The sequence below is a fragment of the Oryzias latipes genome, chromosome 9, assembly GCF_053564925.1.
Source record: "Oryzias latipes strain Hd-rR chromosome 9, Olatipes_Hd-rR_3.1".
NCBI lineage: Eukaryota > Metazoa > Chordata > Actinopteri > Beloniformes > Adrianichthyidae > Oryzias > Oryzias latipes.
The window spans coordinates 4,496,499-4,509,302 of record NC_136245.1 but is presented as its reverse complement, the minus strand read 5'-3'; the positions used below and the strand labels follow the sequence as shown (position 1 = coordinate 4,509,302).

The 12,804-nt window shown below is 39.9% G+C and overlaps 1 long non-coding RNA gene across 1 annotated transcript; it reads left to right on the top strand.

Moving 5' to 3' along the window:
* The first annotated feature begins 2,733 nt into the window (after positions 1 to 2,733).
* LOC144994390 (uncharacterized) lies at positions 2,734 to 11,434 on the top strand. Its single transcript, XR_013657913.1, has 4 exons — positions 2,734 to 3,887; positions 8,945 to 9,052; positions 9,157 to 9,294; positions 10,648 to 11,434. It is a non-coding gene; the product is annotated as an uncharacterized LOC144994390 (long non-coding RNA).
* The last annotated feature ends 1,370 nt before the right edge of the window (positions 11,435 to 12,804 follow it).

Sequence of the window (12,804 nt, the reverse complement as noted above, 5' to 3'; positions counted from 1 at the left end):
TTTGTGACAAAGACCCAAACAAATATGTTTAAACTAAAATGTCAGATTTAAAAGTGTGTTTAAATTTCATTGATTGATTAATGTTTTTCATATCGATTGATTTTGATCAACCTCAATGATGAAAACAAATATGCCAAGCACAAAGAACAGTGTCATTTACATTTGATTCAGGCAGTTTTTCTCACAGCTGCAGCTTACAGCCATGCATACATCCAGAAACACATGAACGTACACATTCAATTAAACAGAACTTGCTCTGCATGAATGAATCGACGCTGGAAGGAATTTAGTTGGAAATTGCAGGATTTCAAAAACCAAAACGAAGCAGATATTGTTCTGTAAAGGAATATGATCTAAAATTGGTCTAATGCCTTTCCTGCTTAATTAACTGGAGCAGCTCCTCGCATTTACACTCAAACCAGGCTAAATAAAAATAGCTTGGGTTTGTTGTCACATTCTGTCAAACCGTGACTGAAGTTATTTTTAACCTCGTCTGGGTTTATGTTTTATTTTGTGTAAACACTTTGATGGCGTTCGGACGTCTCGCCTTGAGGTTTTTGCTTTGACCCTCACAAACAAAATTCTTCAACAGCCTTCTGAGAACTGTGCACATTTCTGCTGACTCTTCTAATTCAGTCCTTCTGCGTAGTGAAAATACCTCTGCCTCTTCTCACTCGGCAGCTTCGTCACCTTTACACGCCGTAAGGAGCTAATTTTAGATGACATTGCTGAAGAAAGGAGGGACAGGAAAAGTATTTGAGGTATTAGCGTTGCAGCAGCACCCAAAGGCCTGGCCGGGTGGAGCGCAGACCTGTGTCAACGTTCCCACCCCTCCCAATCCCGCTCCATGCAGAAGAAAAAAGTATCCCATCAAGACGAAGATGAGCAGACAACATTTCCTCTGAGGCTGCTTTCCAATCAGCAAATGTGCAAAAAGAAAAGATGTAAACAAAGAACTTTGTTTTGGCGGCGTGGTTCCAGCTTCACAGCTCGGCCTCTATTTTTAGCAAACTTATTTTTAGTTCTCTCTAATGACTCGTCACATTCTGAACTGACTGGGTTTATGTAACATTGAGCATTTTTATGGATTGAACAGCCCTGTGTGCAAGATTAATCCCCGTGGAATTTGGAAATAGTTGGAAAAGACACAAGCTCAGGAATGCTGAAGCAGATTGTCATTGTGCCTTTTTTACCCACAGGAATGGAGATTCATGCCTGTGACATGACTGACACAATATAAAAGGACAAACTAGGTTTCACCCGATTGCATCATTTTTACATTCAGATCCGCCGTCTGTTGGGGCGCGGCTGGGATTTACTTTATCTGAGGACAAAGAAGCTCTCATCTAATCAGTTGAACTCTCATTCAAAACTCTCTGGTTGTGTTGCAGACACACCCTGAACACACAAAAGTAAAAAAAAAACTGCTTGATTTGCATTGACTCTTTTTGTATTAATTGACTAAAAAAAAACAAACAAACAAACAAACGTAATGAACGTGCATCTTTGCGTTTTTCCCATTCTGACGTGTCCCGTGAAAACGAGGCCTCTCTGGGCCAATGGAAACCCCTCCACAGCACAGGACCAGGATGGCTGCCAGGCTTCTCACCGACTGGTCTAAATAAACTCCTCCGCTCGAGGAATGGCAAGAATGTTGTCGAATTAAGAAACACAATGAAAGAGGAAGAGAGAGAGAAAAAATCTCACTGCAGCATTATGACTGATCCAGAGGATTGAGTACATCATTATTTCACTTTCTCAGATCAAAATTTGCATTTAGAGAAAGTAAAAACACTATATTTCAACTAATTTCTTACCCAGTTTACCAGCTTTAAAAAAAGTATCAAATCTAACAAACCCAAATATTTCATTTTTAATGGTTTGACACGTCTGCAGTTACTTTTGTCCAGTTGCTGTAAAGTGTTGCATGAATAAAGGCTGATTGATAAACATATTTACATATATTTCCTTATTCCTTTCTTAAGCATTTCCTCAGGGCTTCATGTCAAGAGGAAAAATCCTGCCAGTAGCTGTGTTTACACGCACTATGCTCAAATCGGATTTGCGATGATAAATTTGCCTAATGGAAACATGACAATTTCGAAAATACCTCGTATTTATCAGAAAGGTTTTCTGCGCTCGCAGGAGTTGGTTTTTGAGGTGTCTCAAAACTGACAATTCGCAAAACTGCAACTCTTTTCAAATTGAAAGAGTCACCTGACCTCAGGTAGCCAGTCTGTAGATGGCGATGGCTGCCTTGGGTGCCACAAAAGGTCCCACAGCGTTCAATATTTCTAGAACTTTAATAAAGTTTGACGCATATGATAGAAACACAACTACTGATCCCATCCCTCATTAAATATGTGCAAGGTGAGGGTCAGGTTAAAGCTGCTTAAACAACTCTTTTTTTAATCTCCAAAATCAAAAGATGCTGCTCATAGGTAGAAAGAAATGTACTTCCTGAAGATCAGTCATGTTCTAAAAACAGAAAAGGAAAACTCTTCCTGGTTTGAAACTGTGTGGGCTTTCCAGGAACTAATTCTTTAATAAAACTAGAATCAAGGTCTTCAGACAGGTAAGACAGACCTCTGAGGTCAGCCACCATCATTTATTAAAAAAAAAGGCAATATTTATTGCATAACAGAATTGTATCAAAAGCACAGATAACTGAGAACCATGTCGAGGGTATGACTGTATCCTGTTATATTGCAAACACTCTGACTGACATATAACCCTTGTGCTATCCTAGGCATTTTAAAACAGTGAGTTGGGTCATCTAGACCCACTAGACAGTGCTCTGAACCTTTTTTCTTCAATGATTTGTGATCTTCACTGGTGTCCATGGATTACATGAAATCTTTCCACCTTTATCCACCTTTGTCATGGTAGGGAGAACACGTCAATGTAAGGGTGGGGTCAGCTAAGATAGCACAAGGGTTAAATGGAATGAAAGGGCTCCGAAGGCAGTTCCATGTGGAACTCCTGATGACAACATTAAAGTTCAGGCTGGGACCCGCTGAAGACGAGAACATCTGGCTGGAAGCAGAAGCAGGCATGTGACCGCCAAGCTTTTACCAAACAGATGAAACAACAAGACTCAACAGTTTTGTTCTGGGAAATGGGACGGCCTGTTTCTTGGAATCAGAACTGGGACTATCTGCTTAAAAAGAATAGAATTTATTTTTATTTATTTTTATTTTTAAACATTTCTATTGTTGATTTGACGGGTTTCTCCAGTTTCAGTTAATCAGGAAAATAATCAACTTGTGTGGAGGTGTATGTGTCTGCGTAGACGCACATGGGATTCTGTTTCACCCAAATTCTGATTTAAAACAGAATAGACCAAATCAGATTGCTGTGTGTTACAAAACCTAAACATTTTAAAGCAAGAAAAAACAAAAAAACAATAAAAAGGTAAAGCTGATCACGTAAGCCACTTCTATATTTTGTATTCACTTTCATTTATTCTTGGAATAAAGTTTTGCAAAAATTTTGTAAACATTTTTTTAATCTTATTGGTTAATTAAATGTCTTAATTCACCTTTTATACCATGACTGTTAATAATGCTTAGTCTCCTGCAGCTACAGGCGAGCGAGAGGAATGGAAGATGGAATGGCAGATGGATGGATGGAAGTCTCCTGCAGCTGCGTTTATGTCAGAATCCAAAGTAAATAAAGGTCTTCAGCTGCTCATGTACTTGGCTCTCGGCCTGATGATTCTTCTCTGCCTTTCCGTGCGTTGACCTTTCATCAGCAGTGGGCCTCAGACAATCTGGATGAGCTGCACAAACGGACGACAGATCAAAGTACTGTCAGTGTGGAAATGACGAGCCTCCCCCATGCAGGCCACTCAGCAACCAAACAAACCACCTCCTCCGGAACTTAAGGTAATGATTCACGACTAAATTTATTTACCTTACAGTCCCACCCATTCTTTATTACGACGGAGTATTAGGGCCACCAAAAAAAAAAAAATTAGAGCCACCAAAAAAAAAAAAAAAGTAAAATTACGAGATTTTATCTCGTAAATTTAGGAGATTAAAACTCGTAAATTTACGACTTTTTATCTCATACATTTACGACTTAAAATCTCATAAATTTACGAGAAAAAAGTCGTAGATTAAGGAAAAAACACCGAAGTTGTCCGTTTATCGGAACCTAGCTTGAAGATGAAGTATGTGGAGCCTTTTGTGAAGCTTCATTTCCGGATTATTATAGGTTTAAAACAAAGAGATTCTGAACCTTTTGGCGACTCAAAATCAGATTATTTTCCGTGTAGCAGTCTTTCCGGGGTTCAGTGTCAGTAAAGCGGAGTTTAATATGTAAAATAAGGAGCTCAGAGACACGTTTGGGTGTAGACAATCGCTGCAGCCTTTATTCTCCTTTTCATTCACATTTTCTAAGTTCATTTGTCTCATTACGTCATGAACCTGTCATCCCAACACCAATGCGGAAGTAAACAGTGTTACAAACGCCCCCTCCTGCAGATGAAATGTCCCGTTTCAGCATAAAACAATAAAGAGGAATGAAAATAGTGTTTTATATTAGCTTTGGAACGTTGAAAATGCCAAAAAAGTGCTCCTCCTTTTGTGTGACGGAAGCGTCCCACAGACGTAGAGTCTTGTCTTTGGTGAAGAAAGGATTCAAGCGAACAGCTGCAGGGACACCGACGACGGCTTCATCGGGCTGCAGAGATCCTGCAAACCAACCATCAATAAATAAAACTTTAATGTATCGTAAATCAAACAGATGAGCTTCCAGACATTTGGAACGTTATCAATAAACATTCAGCTCACCTGTTTAACAAAGTTTAGTCGGTCTGCTCTGCATGCTAACTTCCACTGTAATCTCCTAAAATTACGACTTTTTTTCTCCTAAATTTACGAGTTTTTATCTCCTAAATTTACGAGATAAAATCTCGTAATTTTACTTTTTTTTTTTTGGGTGGCTCTAATTTTTTTTTTTTTTTGGTGGCCCTAATACTCCGTCGTACTTTATTGCTCCCCTTTTATGCTTTTATTTCCACACATGGCTCAGTGACTACGAGAGTAGAAGATCATTTATTTCTCATCATAACTGGGTATAAAATGTTTGTTTTTTAAAACAAAATTTAGAACTCTGGCGAACAGAAAAAAACAAAATAGCCACTTGGATTCTTTACAAAAAGCAATAAAAAGTATCAGTAAGCATGAAGGTTAAAAATGAGTTTTATTCTATTATTGTGAGCTACAAACAAAAGACACAAACACTATGTTGATTACCAAACCTTTCAAAGCCGTTCCTTTTCCTTTCATTTTGTTATTTTCAAAATAAAAGTCAACCTGAGCTGAAGTTCTGCAGAGAATCTGTCACTTATCAACTCAGTACCAGTGCTTTCTAGTAACTAACTAATCTGAAAACTTTCTGAGACACTTTGTTTTCTTTCTTGAACATGAACACAGCACAAACACATATTTCCAGGAGGACTGAAGATGAAGATAAAAGATCCAGACATGAACATGTAATTATGATTAAAAAGACGGTAAAATTTTTCATCTAACCCTTGTGCTGTCTTAGATGACCCCACCCTTACAATGACGTGTTCTACCTACCATTGAAGAAAAAAGGTTCAACACACTGTCTAGTGGGTCTAGATGACCCAACTCCCAACGTTAAAGTGCCTAGGATAGCACAAGGGCTACAGAAGAGCAGAGGGAGCACCCTTCTTCATTTTGTTCTTTGTTCAGTACAGGGATTACACAGAAAACCCTGTCACTGTAATCTGTTGGTCTCATATGCTTTTTAAAACAATATGGATGGAATGAATAAGATTATGTATGACTCTCAACAGGGGTGACCACACTTAGATGCTAGTTCTGAAACGACAGACTCCAAACAAAAAACAAGGCAGATTAGCAGCTACCACTCAGTTAGGAGTCCGACATCTGTTTGAGGATTGGGTGGAGGAAAAAAGGTGTGAGAGGAAGCTAGATTGGCCGTTTTGCATGTCAACCAAGTGAAGTACTTCACGGTGAGGAGGATGATTAGCTGATGGAAATGTTTAATAATATATTTTTTTTTTGTATAATCTACCCACTCATCTGTTGACGTACTGGGCCTACAACATTGTGTCATCTCAAACAGATGTTTCTCACTTTTTCAGCAGCACAGCATGAATAACTGAATTCATTGATCTGTTTTTTTAATTGATCATGTGTGATGCAGGAGCTTACCAGTTTTGGATTTTTGTTGTTGTATTTCCTTTTATGCTCCTTAAACTGTTTTTCCATTTCTTTCATGATGTTATTAATCAAATGAATCCCCGTTAAATGAGCCCTGACTCTGAATTCAACTCACATGAAACTTTTTCTTGCATGATGGAGCTTTTAGCTCCGTTTGAAGACAGTTCGGTGATGTTTGATTCATTTAAATGCTTCTAAATCATTGCATCATCAGGTCTGTTTTTGGTTTTGTGCTGTCGTAGGATCAGTTCTCCCTCCTGCAGCTTTCAGTTTTAATTTTTGTAATCATCTCTTTCAGCAGAGTTGCAACTTAATCAGAAGGAAAAAAAACCTTGACCTTGACCTTGATTTTGACAAAAGTCCAGACATCTCTGTAAGCTAAAGCTTGTGAAGGTTGGGGCGGGACGTCATGATGGAAGGACAGAGAGGAAATGTGGAGGGGGGTGGAGGGTTTTCCCCAAGTGCTGTTTGCTTCCCTATCTAAACCTTCTTGTCCATTAGCGCTGTAAACTTCTTAGCCGTAAGCACAAGTTTGCTGCTGTCGCCATGACAGCGGGATCTCCTGCTGGTAAAGCAGAGGTGGACTTGATCCAAACATGACGCTTCCTGAAAGTGGAACACGTGAGCATGGCTCCTGCTGCTCATCTCAAGTTCATCTACCGGATTGAATACTTAGCACATTTTCTTGAGTTTTAAAGTTTTGAAGGTGAAGCAGGGTCTGGATTGATGTTTTTTTGATGCTCTTTGCAGTGTGGTGGGTCATGACAGCAGCCACTTGGTCAGATTCTTTTCTCGCATGACCTTCACTTCTTCATCCACTCGTCTGAATGACTCAGGGCAGTTTGTTTTAACCATCAGAAGGTCTGAACGCAATCTGATGATAAGAGTCAAGAAACTGCAAAATCACTCTTCCTCCCCCTGGGATACACCAAAAATAGCTTCTCTGTCTGCCCCGTCAGTGCGGAAAAACCACTTCAACAAAGTAACTGGACATCATCCTCTAAACAGATGTTGCATAAATATTAGATCACAGCTGAGTTGTTGGATTTACACCGCAAAACATCAAGACCTTTCATCTGGGGAAACCCAAACTGATTGTTTGTGTATAGAAACCGGATGCAAAGATGTTGGTCTTCAACAAACCCGAGTGCTTTGGGTTGTTCAGATATATCAAACACAACTTCAGAGGATCTGTTCTAAAACGCACCAAACCAATACAGCGTCAGAATGATGCAGTCCAATCTTTATAAGCTTCCCTCTCTGACTCAGAAACCTGGATGTTTGGTTTGAACCATTTAGTGATGTTTTAAACCAGGCCTGGATTTGATGAGTGCTCTTCCGGACACTACACTCTGCATTGACCAGGCTTGGGACCGGCACAGGCAGGACATTAGTTTGAGCCCTGTTGAGGCTTCATTCATCTTTTTTTTTTCAAGTCTGCCAGTCTATTTGTCCATCTGTGTGTCCATCCATCCTTACATTTTGCTGTCATTTCTTTATTTTGTTGTTTGTGTTTGTTTTTTGATTTGAGTTTTTTTTGTACTTATTTTAGTAGTTTTTATTTCTTCAGTAAATTGTGGATTTCTGCAGGCCATCCCATTTTGTGATGTCCTTGCATCACATAGCAACGGTTTAGGGGAATTGCCCCTCTTTGCCTTCCCTTCACCTTGTTTTAAACTGATCAAACCAAACTAAAACAAAAAAAAAAGCACGCAGGCAGATTACCAGAAAAAAATCCATAGAAGGATGCTGTGCATTTCTGTAAATAAACAAACCCGGAGCAGAAATAAAATGACATTCATTTAGTCAAAGGTAAGTGCAAGTAATTATCTTTAATTATAATTTCTGTCAGAAATGTGGGATTATTATATGTTACTACTGTTAAAATACTGAATGAGCACAAATAAAGAAACAGACTGGAGGCCTGTTCAAACTGTAAAGTATTTCCTGAAAAACTAGAAACATTATTAATGTCATGACAGAACGACAGAGACCCAGATGCTGGAACCCAGAATGAGACAGAGCTGAGATGACTTGGCGAGAAAAGGGATTTAATGAGATGGCAAGACAGGTAGGGAGCAGTTCCTGGAGGTCCAGAGATTGGGAGACTGCGGCCGTGGCGTCACTGGTGGATATACTCGTAGAGTCCGGAGTCGACAGCGTGGAGCCGTCTCGTGAGGATGGTAGCTCAGCAGAGGCTCGTGGTGAGGTCGGAGGGAACACACGAGATGAGGTTTCCAGAGTACGGCAGGTTCGGGCGACCACTCGTGGCTGAGGTTTCCTGGAGACAGATAAGACAACGTACATGAACTTGCTGGGTTGAGACAAGGAAGCAAAAACGTGAACTTGCCGTGAGGGCCAATATGCACGATCAGGGGCAATGGACTGGCGATGAATACTGATCCAGGAGCTCCTTAAGTAGGCAGGCGGTGAAGAGGAGTTGAGTGGTCGCAGCTGGGCTGAATCAGGGAACCAAGCGGAGAGGAGAGGGGGAGGAGTCTGACAGAGGCACCATGACAATTAATTAGCAATAAAGTGTATGTTCTCTCAGTTACGACTGGCTACAGTGTCCCTAAAGTGCACCTTCACCTCTATGATGATTAAAAAATCCAAATAACCTTTGAGCTTTGTCCATTTTTATTTTGTGTGTGGTGTTGGATCAGCGTGCTGATCATGTGACTGATCTGGACCCTCTGAATGAGCAGGAGTTCTGTCTTTGTTAGAAGCTTCCTTTCAGACAGAAAAGCAAGAGGCTGATGTGATGCATGACTGCAGAGAACAGAAACCAACACGGAACTGGATCCAATGATCAACTGCATCAAATGATCCCAGTTAGTATGATATGAAACCTCCAGAAAATGTCAACACAACATCTTATCTGAGCTGAACTCTGTCCATCAGGTCTGAATGGGAACTCGATGCTGTTTTTCTGCAGCATTCCAGGAAACGTTGGTTCCTCTTGAGCATGACTGCAGCCTTTGTTTGGGAGGCAGAAAGGAGGACAGGAACTGTGTCAGTGTGCAGCAGCTTGGATGGAGTTCATCTGTTAGATAATAGGAGGAGGAGGCATCAGGTCAGCCTGATTTGCATGCTTGATGTTTTCAACCTGATTCTTCCTGTCTTCCCCCACTTTTTCCTATGTTTCCAGCTTCTAGCATTTGATCTGCAAAGCATGAATATTGAAGAACATTGTGTCATCTGTGGGAGGCAAGCTTCATTTCTGTTTTATAACACATTCTAACAGATCTTATGTCAAACATGCTTTCGTCAGCAGAAAAGAGTGTAGATACAAAGCCACAGCAGCAGGAGAATTTGATGGAAAAGACAAAAAACACGTGAGGCTCTATTGGATAACCACAAGCCCCCCCCCCCCCCCCCCCCCCAATTCTCTGGGGTTACAAGTTGCTTCTTCTTTGAAGATTAACATTAGTTCATGATGTCTGCTCCGTCCAATAGAAATACCTGACTTTGTGGTTCAACAGGGCAATGCTGCCAATCCTTATCAAAGTTCTTATGTTGGCGTTTGTCCGGGAAGCATGGAACAGGAAACAAGCAAATAAAAGATGTCAAGATAAAGACATGATTTACTAGCAAAAAGAGGGGGAAAAAAGGCAGTAAAATAAGAGTGGGAACCAGGAATCACACACAAACGCCCACGAGAAGAGGAACAGCTGTGATGTTGGATGAACCAGATGAACCAAAGAGCAGTTCTGCACAAAATCCAGAACATCAAATCCTGTAGAATTGACATTGTGTTACATGTGTTTTGTGTTACTTCTTTCTATTAACAACAAGTAACAAAAGACCTGCTCAGGTCCTGATTCTGTAATCTATGACAGACAAATGAACTTCCCAACTATGCGCAGCACAGCAGCCGCACTCCTAACATGCCATAAAACGATGAGATTTCACTTTTATGCTGCTGAGATATTTTCAGCCAGGGCACGACCTAGAAAGTGCCTCAGAACTAGATTTTGCTTGTTATGAATCTTAACTGAATGTCGTTCTTGGATCAAAATGTCTGCTGAGGATCAAAATCATGAGGATTAAAACACACCATTAGAAAAAACACCTTTTGTGTATAAATTTGTATTCAACGCATGATGTTACATAAAGAACATTAATGAAAAGGAGACTTTCTATACAAAGTCTGTTGTTTTAAACTGAATGCTTTGATGAAAGCCACAAGCATACCTGTATGCTCTATTGTAGATATGTTTGAATAAAGTCCTTTTTTCACTTCTTACTTTGCTTTTTGCAAAGAAAAACAAGAATGAGTTTTTTCTGTTCTCTTTAATAAGAGAAGAACTTGAGTAAGATATTTTATTTTTGTTGTTTTATGGACATTAAAAGAAATAAAATAATCAATAAAAATAGATTTTATTTACTCATCTTGGGGATTTTCTCCTCTATTTATCTCCTGTAGGGTTTTTGTGAATAGAAATTGGATCCAAAAGTCATGGCTCAGCAGACAGAAGGATTGTTGACTCTGGCAGATGTGAGTGTCCAGAAGCCACTTACAAAAGGGGAAAGGGAGGAAACAAGTGAAGCTGAAGAGAGAGCAGCTCTTGAAGCCTCATTTGGGAAAGTCTGCGGGAGTGAGTCAGCCGTGATGTTTACCAAATGAAGCTGCAGTTTTCCATGCGTCTGCCGTGACCTAGTCCAGCTTCATCACTTCCCCTTTTCTCCAGCTGTTTGCATTATTGTCCCTGGTTCCACTTCTTCACGCTGCTTTAGAGAACATCTCTACCACGACACAAGGTATACAGCCGGAGAAAAAAGCATCAGTATGAAATAATTTACTATTTTCTGTTTTCTGACTATAGCTGCTCAATGAGACAACCTTACCCAGAGATAAAGAGACTATTATCAGAAAATGACAACAATGATCTCAGCTAAAGAGGTTTTTTAGTAAACAATGTACCCCGCCACCATGTTTCTTGTTCAAGTCACTGTAAAAACCGCAAACAAAGCCTGCAGTGACCCAGACTTCCGGTAAGGTGACTGTAAAACCTGTTTTTTCAGCTCCATGGTCCTCCTCATGTTAACAGGATATGATTTCACAATAATAAACATCTGTTTTGGGAAGCGGGGACAGACGGGTCTTCTCAGTTATTGCTAGACTCCTAATCCATTTTGAGCGTGAGCTGAGTTCAAACGATGTCAGATGTACTGAAACGATGTAGTTAACATATGTTCTCTCATATTTTAGTCAGAAATAATAACTTTAGCCACAGACTTACAAATGTTATAAATTCCTGTTTCTTTCTCTGCTTCCTGTTTACTTTTGGGTTGATTCTGTTTTTTATACCACTTTTAAAAACCTCCTCTGAAGAAAATAGTATTTTTTCACATTTTTTTGGCATGCATTTTAAAAAAATGGACATATATAAATAAAATTAAGAAAATTTGGTAACCGATGTTTTTAACTCTTTAATTTTCTCTACAGCTTGGGAGCTGGTTTAGCTCGTGCTGGTTTGCGGCACCTTCCGACTGTGAAACCAGGGTTCAACTCCGGGCTGCTCCCTGTTCCCTTCTCCACCTCTGTGCCGGTTCCAAGCCCAGCTTGAGAAGGTTGCGTCAGGAAGGGCATCCGGCGTAAAACATTGCCAAATTTACCATGCAACTTGTTCGCTTTGGCAACCCCTGATGGGAGAAGCCAAAAGTGGAAGAAGAATTTTCTCTACAGCTTCCTCTAATAAATTACATAGCAACAACATTTTTCTGAAATTAGATATAAGTATTGCTCTTAAAACAAATGTTTTCCTTCAGGATGTTTGTTTCTGATCAGGTTTTATCCTTATTTAACTATTTTTGCTGCATTCTACCTCTTTAGATAATTTACAATGAAAGGATTTCCGTTAAAGTTTGATCAATTCTTTCAACTTTCAATATTATCTTCCGGTGTCAAACCTTAATGTCTTGTGTCAGCTCTTCACAGGAAATGCAACTTTTTTTTCAGTTTTTAATACATTTCAACAAAATAAAATCCCTCAAATCTAAATTCTTAAACTTAATCTGTTTGCCCTTTTTTGGGGCTGGGAGGGATTTCTTGAGGAGGACTCCACCAAAGTCAGGCAGGTGTGATGATGCATCCTGCTGTGATGTCACTCTGACTGGAGGTGGCGCCCTCTGCTCCCAGGCTACCATCTAATTCCTGCCATGCCTGCATGTGACTAACCTGCTCTGAAAATGGTCAAAGTGGGTGTTCTTCTTGCTTCATTGTCCTCATGTTATGGTTTCCATAGTTACACCGAGAGGAGAGTGATGTAAACTTCCAGCTAAGACGAGTCACACCCAGCCTGACAAAAGGCAGCCTTTTGATGCTCTACACCTTTCATTGTGTAGATTTATCTGTGACCTTAGATAGTTAAACGTTTTGATGGTCTCTAAACATGAATCGCAATCAGAAAACTTTAGTCATTTTTGTACTGTTGGTTTTTTCCAACATTTCTACAGCGTTTCTCTGAAGTTAAATCCTTCATTGCCATAGAAACTCACACGATTATTGCTGGACATTCAATGCTAGTTATTTTGTTTACTGTTCAGATGTTGTCATTTTGGTGTTGGTCCTTTGTAAAGT